A 12846-nucleotide genomic window follows, 5' to 3' on the forward strand; every position below is an offset into this window, starting at 1 on the left:
ACGGCCATTCCTGGATGACCTGTGTGCCTAAAATCTCTTCTCAGTACTAAACAGTGGGTTGATTTTCTTTTTACAATTAAAAAAAAAATGAGTAGTATTGCATTAGAGTACCTGAAACTGCTTCATTGGAAACAAAAACTATTTACATTAAATAAAAATCCAGTTGCTGGCTGCATCTGCACATTTATTTTTTTTTTCTTTTGCAAAATGTTATTTTATTTCTTTTTATGTAAATAACATCATTCTATCACCAAACACATTTTTTTTTAAATATTTGAGGCTATTTTATTGGGTAAATTACCCCAGTCCTTAGACTCATGGTCATTCTCTTAGAGGTAAAAAAGAACATCTTGATTCCACTCTGTAAAGGAAGGCACTTCTTTGCAAGTATTTTTTTCTCTTTGTCTATAGCATGGTGAAGCACACTGTGACTGATAGTGCAGAGGGCTTCTGGCACGCACACCACAGGGATAGGAAGAAGGGGGAAGAGGGGAGGAGCAGAGAGTACAGTTCATTTCTGGTTCCAGAGCTGATCGGACAGCCAGTCCGGTTCCTCGTAGAGCCCGTCCCTGCTGGTGGCACAGGTGGCCTGAATGTACCAGTGCCCGTGGCACAGAGTGTAGACCCAGCTTGTCTGTGATCTCGACTGCATTCGTGGCATTGGGGAGGTCCTATTTGTTAGCAAACACGAGCAGAAAAGGCGTCCCAGGGTTCATCTTCTGCCAGCATCCTCAAGTGCGCCTCACAGGCCTCTCACACACTGTCATTGCTGTCAACCACAAAGATGAGACTTTGTGTGTTCTGAAAGTAGTGGCACCATAGACGCCGGATCTTGTCCTGGCCACCCATGTCCCACAGAGTGAAGCTGATGTTCTTGTATTCCACCATCTCCGTGATGAAGCCTGTAGTGGGAATAGTGATCACAATTTCACCCAACTTCACTTTGTACAGGGTGAGGGTCTTTCCCACAGCATCTAGGCCCACAGTGAGAATACACATTTCTTTTTTGACAAAAAGGCCCTTGAAGAGGTTTGAAAAGATATTTCCTGGCGCAGCTGTTGCTCGGAGGCAGGCGTTGGTTTCACTCCCACACAATTCCAACAGTGATTTTACAAGACCAGAATAAACAAGGAAGGTCACCAAGAGTGTAAGGAGACTGGGCTGTAAAGTAGCTAGCAAGAATTTCTAACATCTCATGTGACCCATTCCTTAATACTAGAGCAGGCAGAAGAGTTCTTCATGGCCTCAGTCATAATCAGTTAATTCTGCACACTGTGTAGAATTAAAATATTAGAAAATGCTTTTAAAAATGGTCCCATAACAAAGTTTCCACTGGAATGAAAGCCACTAGCTTTTGCACTGCTGGAACCCAGAGGGTTTGCCAGCCCATGTTCATATTTCAATTTCCAGCCTGGGGCTTTGACTTTTTTCTCTTTTTTATATTCTTTTCCATTATGGTTTATCCCAGGACATTGAGCATAGTTCCCTGTGCTACACAGTAGGACCTGTTGTCCATCCATTCTTTTTTAAAAATTTTTATTTATTATAATTGGAGGCTAATTACTTTACAATGTTGTGGTTTTTGCCATACATTCTATATGAAATAGTTTGCATCTACTAACCCCAAACTCCCAATCTACCCCTCCACCACCTTCTTCTCTCCCTTGGCAACCACAAGTCTGTTCTCTATGTCTGTAAATCTGTTTCTACATCATAGATAGGTTCGTTTGTGTCATATTTTAGATTCTATATGTAAGTGATGCCATACAGCATTTGTCTTTCTCTTTCTGACTTACTTCACTTAGTATGATCATCTACAGTTGCATCCGTATTGCTGCAAATGGCATTATTTCATACTTTTTTATGACTGAGTAATATTCTATTGTATATACACACCACATCTTCATCTATTTATCTACCAATGGACATTTAGGTTGTTTCCATGTCTCGGTTATTGTAAACAGTGCTGCTATGAACATTGGGATGCACATAACTTTTTGAATTATAGCTTTGTCTGGAATGAACTGCTGGATCTTATCGTAAGTGGATCTTTAGTTTTCTGAGGAACCTCCACACTGTTTTCCACACTGCCTTCACCAACTTACATTCCCATCAACAGTGTAGAAGGGTTCCCTTTTCTCCACACCCTCTTCAGCATTTATTATTTGTAGACTTTTTAATAATGGCTATTCTGACCTGTGTAAAGTGGTACTTCATTGTAGTTCTGATTTGTATCTCTCTAATAATTAGCATCTTTTTATATGCTTATTGGCCATTTGTATGTCTCCTTTGGAGAAATGTCTGTTTAAGACTTCTGCCCAGTTTTTGATTGGATTGTTTGATTTTGTTGTTGAGTTGTATAAGCTCTTTGTATATCTTGGAAATTAAGACCTTGTTGGTTTCATCATTTGCAAATATTTTCTCTCATTCTGAAGGCTGCCTTTTCATCTTGCTTATGGTTTTCTTTGCTATGTTAAAGTTTGTAAATTTAATTAAGTCACATTTGTTTGTTATTATTTTTATTGCTTTGGGAGCCTGACCTAAGAAAACATTGGTATGATTTATGTCAAGAGAATGCTTTGCCTATGTTATCTTCTAGGAGTTTTATGGTGTCTTAATATGGGAAATAGATGGGGAAACAGTGTCAGACTTTATTTTTCTGGGCTCCAAAATCACTGCAGATGGTGAGTGCAGCCATGAAATTAAAAGACGCTTACTCCTTGGAAGGAAAGTTATGACCAACCTAGACAGCATATTCAAAAGTAGAGACATTACTTTGCCAACAAAGGTTCGTCTAGTCAAGACTATGGTTTTTCCTGTGGTCATGTATGGATGTGAGAATTGGACTGTGAAGAAGGTTCAGCACCAAAGAATTGATGCTTTTGAACTGTGGTGTTGGAGAAGACGCTTGAGAGTCCCTTGGACTGCAAGGAGATCCAACCAGTCCATTCTGAAGATCAGCCCTGGGATTTCTTTGGAAGGAATGATGCTGAAGCTGAAACTCCAGTACTTTGGCCACCTCAGGCGAAGAGTTGACTCATTGGAAAAGACTCTGATGCTGGGAGGGATTGGGGGCAGGAGGAGAAGGGGAGGAGAAGGGGATGACAGAGGATGAGATGGTTGGATGGCATCACTGACTCAATGGATGTGAGTCTCAGTGAACTCCGGGAGTTTGTGATGGACAGGGAGGCCTGGTGTTCTGTGATTCATGGGGTCACAAAGAGTCGGACACGACTGAGTGACTGATCTGATCTGATCTGAATGTTTAAATCTTTAAGCCATGTTGAGTTTTTTTGTGTATGGTGTAAGGGTATGTTCCAACTTCACTGATGCAGCTGTCCAACTTTCCCCACACCATGTGCTAGAAACTTTCTCCCATTGTATATGCTTGCTTGCTTTGTCAAAGAATAATTGACCACAGGTACGTGGGTTTATTTCTAGATTATTCTTTGCCATTTATCCATATGTCTGTTTTTGTGCCAGTACCACACTGTTTTGATTACTGTAGATTTGTATTACCGTCTGAAGTCTGGGAGGGTTACTGGTGCTTTGAATTTAAATGGTGCTTGGCAAATGTGTTTTTAACTTATATTTAATACATATAAATACAACTCAAGCTTCAGATGAGAGGGAGAGGAGTATGAAAAAAATACAAATGGCTATTTGAGAGTAGGAATATCTCTTGTCTCACATTCTAAATTCTAAGTTGGGGAAGAGAGAAGTCATAAAAACAAAGGAGGATGACAGACCATATTCTCACATTTATTTGGAAAGCTATTCTATTCATCTTGTCTTGGATTCTTTAAGGGAAGTGGGCAAAAAAGGAAGAAAAACAGAGAATATGAAAGAATCAATTAAGAGGTATTAAAGGAATTTCATGTAGCTACTGGCATATATTCAAAAAATTTGAAAAAAATATGAATTGTGCCCAAAGTCTTGTGGGTTTTGGCACTTGTTGAAATTAAGTTTTATCTATACCTGAGAATAAGATCTTTCAGGGAAAATTCAATTTCTGAAACTGAAATATTTTCACAAAATGGAGAAAAGAAAGATGCACATCAAAGAGATCAAACTTGGAAATAAGCCTGATGTTATAAATTGAGATTCTTAAATCACAGACCATGTTTTTCTTTTCTTGACCCCATGTCTCTTACACATCTCTTATTACTGTTATCACTCTAGCCTTGACTTACAGCCAGCTCTTCTCAGTGGCTTATCTTTGTCTAATGAAATGAAGATTTGCCATGAATTTGATCTTGTTAAGTAAGATCCAGTCTTAACCTACATGCTGTTGCTGCTGCTAAGTCACTTCAGTCCTGTCCAACTCTATGCAACCCCATAGATGGCAACCCACTAGGCTCCCCTCTCCCTGGGATTCTCCAGGCAAGAACACTGGAGTGGGTTGCCATTTCCTTCTCCAATGCATGAAAGTGAAAAGTGAAAGTGAAGTTGCTCAGTCGTGTCTGACTCTTTGAGACCCCATGGACTGCAGCTTACCAGGCTCCTCTGTCCATGGGATTTTCCAGACAAGAGTACTGAAGTGGGGTGCCATTGCCTTCTCCACTTAACCTACATAAGATGTGGTAAATGCACAATGATAAATTAGACATTTAAGTTATCTCAGTCTATTTTCAACTGAGTACTCTTTTAAGCTTAAATCAATCACTTTTATATTCAAACACTTCAGTGGGTCCCTATTTCAAAAAACATAAAGAAAAAGACCTTCCAAAAACCTTTGAATGCCATCTCTGTATTTCTCTCCTTCCCTCCCCCCGACTCCAATATTGCTCACTCTGCTTCAGTCACATCAGTGTCTTTGGAAATTCTTCTACCGTCCGGTTGCTCTCTTGACTCCTTCAAGTCTTAGCTCTAGTGTCATACTGTCAATCACCACTGTTTGAAAATGTAAACCTCCCTCCAAACCACATACCACGTGGTTCCCCTTATCTTGCTCTATTTCTTTTCTCCAGTTTATTCACACATTTGAATATACTATAAAATTTCTTTTTTTTTTTGAAGCGACTTAAATTTTATTTTATTTTTAAACTTTACATAATTGTATTAGTTTTGCTTATTTATTATTATACTTATTGCTTATTTTCTATCTCTGACCCACTAGAATGTAAACTGTACAAGGACTCTTGTCATTTTAGTTCACTGATGTATCCCAAATGCTTAGAACACTGCCTGACATAGAATTATCCAATAAGTATTTTTGGAATAAAGGGAAGAATATGTTCAGTATTCATTATCATTTATTAAGTGGTATTGGAAAATAATGTGAAACTCAAACTTCATTATATCTGATTCTCTAAACATTAGGCCATATGTCCTTAAATAGATGTTCAAGTGAGACATTGAGAGGGAACGGAAAAAAATAGGCATAGGGATCAAATCATAATTCAGTTTTTTACCAGCTATGGCAAAGTAAATTTGTGTGAACTTTAGTTATCCCCTTTGTGAAATGACTGTGATGGAGACATTAAGTGGGCAACTAGATCAGTTCCTGGTGTCGTAGGCACATGATAGATGTGTTTCTCCATTTTTTTCCCTCTAACTTTTCAGTAGACTCCACATGGTAGGAGGAAAAAGGAGAAATTTAAGGCACCTGCAAAGATCTACAGTGTGTCCACAGACTCTCATCATAAGAAACTGTGCAGGAAATTGGGAGAAAGGTGAAAAGGCAGTTATCAGATCTTATCTAGTCCTTCTTGAATGGAGGGCCTCGTCAATGGGGACACTGAGAACAAGGATAGACAAGAGTGCCTCTTACTCATGGCTGTGGAGGGAGAAACTGGTGACCTAACGTGGACAAAATGGTGAATGAAAATGGTCATGCAGAGGCAAAGCAACCTGACCAAACATATTATCAAAGCAAAACAGTCACCAACCAGGTGCTAAGTCAAAGGGTCAGAGTGGTAAAGGGGTCAAGAATAAGGCTTAATCGACATTTCTCCAAAAAGAACATACATATAGCCAATAGGCACATGAACAGACACTCATCATCACTAAATAACAAAAAATGCAAATCAAAACTACAATGAGGCATCACCTCACACAGGTCAGAACAGCCATCATTAAAACGTCTACAAACAACAAATGCTGAAGAGGGTGTGGAGAAAAGGAAACCCTCCTACACTCTTGGTGGGAATGTAAGTTGGTGCAGCCTGTATTAAAAGCAGTATGGAAGCTCATAAAAAAAACTAAAAATAAAGTTTTCATATGATCTAGCAATCCCACTCCTAGGCATATCCCCAGATAAAACTATAATTCAAAAAGATAAGTATCTCCTGTGTTCATAGCAGCACTATTATAGTCAATATATGGAAACAATCTAAATCAACAGATGAATGATATTTATCCAATCAACAGATGAATGGATAAATAAGATGTGGTACATATATACAATGAAATACTACTCAACTATTAAAAGCAATGAAATAATGCCATCTGCAGCAACAAATCCTCAAGATTATTATACTAAGTGAAGTCAGTCAGAAAGAGAAAGACAAATACAATACGATATCACTTATATATGTGAAATCTAAAATACGACACAGACAAACATATCTAGAAACAAAAAAGACTTGCAGAATACAAAGAACCGACTTGTGGTTGCCAAGGGGAAGGAGATTTGGTATTAGCAGAGGCAAACTATTACATATAGGATGGATAAACAACAAGTCCTACTGTATAACATAGGAAACTATATTCAGTGTCCTGGGATAAATTATAATGGAGAAGAATATGAAAAAAGAATATATATGTATGTGTGTGTGTGTGTGTGTGTGTGTGTGTATAACTGAGTCACTTTGCTCTACATTGGAAATTAAACACCTTGTAAGTCAAGTATACTAAAATAAAAAATTTTAAAAAAGAATAAGAAGGTTGAGAGTGACTATAGGAAATATGGACTCAGTGAATGTCATTGCAAATGGCCATGTCCTGAAGCCAGATTGAGAGGCCTGGATGAATAAGGGCATGAGATGGCACAGTCCTTTAGAAAGTCCTGCACAGGATGGACAGCAACCTTTTTGACAGTCTAGGAATCTGTCTTCACTGATACTCATCTGACATTTCTAAATAAGGCTTTCACCTTCAGGAAACTAGAAAAAAGCAGGACTGAGGAATAGCATTCCCCTTCCTCAGGTCAGAGTGAGTAGTACTTCATACTCTGAAGTCAGAAAGAAAATTAAAGTGAAAATATATTTTTAAAAAATAGAGTAAGTTTTAATGAATGTTCATGGACTCAATGAACAAACAATGGCAAGACAGTAAACAAGTGGATCAGTAAATGTGGATGTCCAGTTGTTCTTGCAGATTGAGCACATTTCTAGGACTTTCATTCTGAGGGGGACAATTGGGGAAACTTTCCCCAATAAAACAATCTTTTGTTGTACAAGAGAAGATATTGAAACTCAGAAAAGTAAATTGATTTTCTCAAAGTCACACAATTATTACTGGCTACATTAAGACTAAACACTGATTTACAAAACAAAATTCCAGTTTCCACAGGAAGCTATGTTTTCAGTGACCAAAATACTTGTTTTGGTGTCTGATGCCTTTCAATTTGGAAAGTGTTTCCATATAGAGTAAATAATCAGACTGTTGAAACAGTAAAAACATTTCATTAGACTGTGGTGTAGTCTATATATTTTTTCCTATTTTACTCTGTAGTCACCTTTCCTAGGGATAGAAATTCTTGCATCTCTCAGAGATGGTGTCGTATTTTTCTTAGTTGTAATATACACATATTAAAGAAAATTAAAATTAAAAGAGTATATGTATGTGTACATGTACACTTTATATATGTATAGTATATATAAAGTTATCAAATATATATATTCTTTAATTTTCTTTGTATATTATTTAATTTTCCTTGAGTATATATACCACAATACTTATATACTGTTACCACTTGAGGCATAACATCATTAATAGTTTTATAAATTATCTTTCATTAGTCATTATTAGTGCTGATAAATAACATTCAGTTTTGCTCTTGTTTACTGAGTTCCTGCTTTTTGACAGGCCCAATAACAGGTGTGGAGATTTCAGAAAATGAGGGGGTTTTTTTGTTTGTTTGTTTTTGGGGTTTTTTTTTAATAAATATTTTAGAGATTCTCCCATGTCTTTAATGAGCTTTTGAAACCTTCCATAATCTTATTCTTTACATTAGCTACACAAAGTTACCTCTACTGAGAGTTAATATGTTTAATTTGTGTTGGCTTTCCTGACATTGTACTCAAATTCTAGAAGTTCAGACAGTTCAGGGCCTGATCATACTTAGGGATATCAATCTTTTGGCTCTAACCATTGCCCGAAAATAAAGACCTTATAAGGTTTGTGAATGCAGTATCTCATATATCCCATTATGGGTGATTCTTTTTTCAGAGTAAGCAAGGAATAAAAGACATTCTAAAACTGTTCCTCATCCTCTTATTCATTCTGAGATTTTCAAATAGGTGAAGCTTAGAATTATTACTGGCTACTTCATCTGAGTACATTACCCTTTGATGGAGAAATTCACCTATTCTGTTTCTATATAAAGTAAATCAGTTTTACAAACTGAGATCTTGTTGCCACTCAGAGTATGGCTCTGAATTAGTCTCTGCTGGACTTCACCTGAGGGGGCTAGTTACTTCTTTTAAAACATAATTATCTTCAGTTCAGTCACTCAGTCGTGTCCGACTGTTTGCGACCCCATGAATCACAGCACGCCAGGCCTCCCTGTCCATCAACAACTCCCGGAGTTCACTCAGACTCACGTCCATCGAGTCAGTGATGCCATCCAGCCATCTCATCTTCTGTCGTCCCCTTATCTTCCTGCCCCCAATCCTTCCCAGCATCAGAGTCTTTTCCAATGAGTCAACTCTTCGCATGAGGTGGCCAAAGTACTGGAGTTTCAGCTTCAGCATCATTCCTTCCAAAGAAATCCCAAGGCTGATCTCCTTCAGAATGGACTGGTTGGATCTCCTTGCAGTCCAAGGGACTCTCAAGAGTCTTCTCCAACACCACAGTTCAAAAGCATCAATTCTTCGGCGCTCAGCCTTCTTCACAGTCCAACTCTCACATCCATACATGACTATTGGGAAAACCATAGCCTTGACTAGACGGACCTTTGTTGGCAAAGTAATGTCTCTGCATTTGAGTATGCTATTTAGGTTGGTCATAACTTTCTTTCCAAGGAGTAAGCATCTTTTAATTTCATGGCTGCACTCACCATCTGCAGTGATTTTGGAGCCCAGAAAAATAAAGTCTGACACTGTTTCCACTGTTTCCCCATCTATTTCCCATGAAGTGATGGGACTAGATGCCATGATCTTCGTTTTCTGAATGTTGAGCTTTAAGCCAACTTTTTCACTCTCCACTTTCACTTTCATCAAAAGGCTTTTGAGTTCCTCTTCACTTTCTGCCATAAGGGTGGTGTCATCTGCATATCTGAGGTTATTAATATTTCTCCCAGCAATCTTGATTCCAGCTTGTACTTCTTCCAGCCCAGCATTTCTCATGATGTACTCTGCATAGAAGCTAAATAAGCAGGGTGACAATATACAGCCTTGACGTACTCCTTTTCCTTATTTGGAACCAGTCTATTGTTCCATGTCCAGTTCTAACTGTTGCTTCCTGACCTGCATATAGGTTTCTCAAGAGGCAGGTCAGGTGGTCTGGTATGCCCATCTCTTTCAGAATTTTCCACAGTTTATTGTGACCCACACAGTCAAAGGCTTTGGCATAGTCAATAAAGCAGAAATAGATGTTTTTCTGGAACTCTCTGGCTTTTCCATGATCCAGAGGATGTTGGCAATTTGATCTGTGATTCCTCTGCCTTTTCTAAAACCAGCCTTGAACATCTGGAAGTTCACAGTTCACATATTGCTGAAGCCTGGCTTGGAGAATTTTGAGCATTACTTTACTAGCGTGTGAGATGAGTGCAATTGTGTGGTAGTTTGAACATTCCTTGGCATTGCCTTTCTTTGGGATTGGAATGAAAACTGACCTTTTCCAGTTCCTGTGGCCACTGCTGAGTTTTCCAAATTGGCTGGCATATTGAGTGCAGCACTTTCACAGCATCATCTTTCAGGATTTGAAAGAGCTCAACTGGAATTCCATCACCTCCACTAGCTTTGTTCGTAGTGATGCTTTCTAAGGCCCACTTGACTTCACATTCTAGGATGTCTGGCTCTAGGTCCGTGATCACACCATCATGATTATCTTGGTTGTGAAGATGTTTTTTATACAGTTCTTCTGTGTATTCCTGCCACCTCTTTTTAATATCTTCTGCTTCTGTTAGGTCCATACCATAATTATCTTACCACATTGCAAAGTATTTTGCTTCATTGATTACATGTTTTGAGAAGGTAAAATCTCTATTATCTATAAGAAACCTCTCTTATCAATAGATAAAAAGACTATCTACAGAAAGATATAAAACAGAATGTTTCTAAGTTCATACCATTGACAATAATAAAGATTCTGTGAAAAAGAACAGAAAGCTCCAAATTTAAAAACAATGACATCGACTATCTGATTCAATCAGAAACTGGAGGGAAGAAAAAATAATACAATAAGCATCAACACAAAATCCTGCCTATAACTGATGTACAATCAAAATTTGTTAAACTTAATTGACAATTCATGGTTTAATTATCTGACAAGATGCTTGAGGATTGACACTGTTTAAAAGAGACAGTAAACTTTAGACACCAGAGGAGTGGAAAACTATTTATGTTTTATTAATTTTGATTTAATATTAACTTTACAAATACTTTATTATAAAAATATTCAAAATTAAAAATTAAACAATAAAAATAAGATAAAATAATTTAAAAAAGAAAAATATTTAAAGATAAAAAGATTCCCTGTTGCCTCCTCTATCACTGCCCTTGCCCCCATGGTGAGATGCATCCTACCCCTACCTCCCCAGTAGACATCCCAACACTTTTAGGTAGATCTTAGACACTGGAGCCCAGCGGGCTGGGGAGATGCTGGCCAAGTTCCGCTGCAATCCCCCATCCCCCGGAAGGCCCCTCTCCGTCCTGGCCAATCTCCTCCTGGTGAGTGGGCTACTGGGAGCGCGGGAGCCTCTCCTCTCCCCAGGAACCCCTTGTCCCGCCTCTACTTTTCCTTTCCCCCGCCCTCTCTCCCATGGCTTACCTGGCCCTGTGGGGATTCCTCCCATCTCCCCAGGTGTCTGGGTTCACCCACCAGCGCCTAAGAGATGCCCTAGTTGTAAGCAGACAAACTCTGCGTTCTCTTGCTCCTCCATTTTGGCTCCACCCCCTATGCTTACTCTTTCTTGCCTTTCCAGAGCCTAGGACAAAGACTGACACATTAAAGTAAAAGTAAAGTGTTTGTTAGTTACTCAGTTGTGCCCACTCTTTGTGACCCCATGGACTGTAGCCCACTAGGCTCTTCTGTCCATGGGATTTCCCAGGTAAGAATACTGGAGTTGTTTGCCATTGCCTTCTCCAGGGAATCTTTCCCACCCAGGGATATAACACAGGTCTCCTGTATTGCAGGCGGATTCTTTACTGTCTGAGCCAGCAGAGAAACCCAATGAACATTTGTATTGAATTTAAAATAAATATTATGTCTGAGGAGATATTTTAGATGACTGGAAAGGTTTATTTGAACATTTAAAAGGTCTATCCTTTACTCTGAAAATTGTAAAATTCTGTTCTAAACTGAAACATGGAAATGACAATTGCTTGAAAATTCCTTACAAATCTGCGGTCTATATAAGCCACGGCTGTCAATATTGAAAGGGTGGCAAATAGGGTCCACAGATTCATTCAGTTATACTTACACTGTTTTGAAAGATATTCTGCAATGAGAAGCCCTGGGTTTCCAATTTCCAAATAACCAGTTAAATAAAATTACCTGGTTCTATCTTTTTATTAAAAAACAACAACACTTATTCCCTTTTTTGGCTGCAGTGCATGGCTTGTGGTATCTTAGTTTCCCCATCAGGAATCAAACCTGGGCCCCCAACAGTGAAACCATGGACTCCCACTGGACTGCCAGGGAATTCCTTGATTTTAGCATCTTTGAAGCCAGGAAAACTAATCTTCAAATCCATCTGCTAACCAACTGACCATGGGCAAGTTACATTCCTTCTCTGAGCATTAGAATTCTTTTTTCTCTCTCTTGTAAAAAATAGATACAGCACATTAACCATTCATTATGAGCATTAATGAGATAACATATATGAACACTTGCAACACACAGAAGACTCTCAGTAAATGATAAGAACCTTTTCCTTCATGCTGCTGCTGCTAAGTCACTTCAGTCGTGTCCGACTCTGTGCGACCCCATAAATGGAAGTCCACCAGGCTCCCCCATCCCTGGAATTCTCCAGGCAAGAACACTGTAGTGGGTTGCCATTTCTGTCTCCAAGGCATGAAAGTGAAAAGTGAAAGTGAAGTCCCTCAGTCGTGTCCAACTCTTAGCTACCTGGTGGACTGCAGCCCATCAGGCTCCTCCATCATGGGATTTTCCAGGCAAGAGTACTGGAGTGGGGTGCCATTGCCTTCTCCTTTCCTGCATTATAGTATAAAAATCACCTACCCAGAATGTAAATTAGAGATACAGCAACATTTACCTAACTTTCAAGAAAGTCATTAAAGATTTTTTTGCAACATACCAGTCAGTTCAGTTCAGTCGCTCAGTCATGTCCGATTCTTTGCAAACCCATGAATCTCAGTACGCCAGGCCTCCCTGTCCATCACCAACTCCCAGAGTTTATTCAAACTCATGTCCATCTAGTTGGTGATGCCATCCAGCCATCTCATCCTCTATCGTCCCCTTCTCCTCTTGCCCTCAATCCCTCCCAGCATCAGGGTC

The 12846-nt window shown here is 38.9% G+C and overlaps 1 pseudogene; it reads right to left on the reverse strand.

Annotated features, from left to right (window-relative positions):
• Positions 1-267: 267 nt before the first annotated feature.
• LOC102413399 overlaps positions 268-12846 on the reverse strand; it is a 63726-nt pseudogene continuing 51147 nt past the window's right edge.

This window comes from Bubalus bubalis, chromosome 5 (genome assembly GCF_019923935.1).
Source record: "Bubalus bubalis isolate 160015118507 breed Murrah chromosome 5, NDDB_SH_1, whole genome shotgun sequence".
Classification (NCBI taxonomy): Eukaryota; Metazoa; Chordata; class Mammalia; order Artiodactyla; family Bovidae; genus Bubalus; species Bubalus bubalis.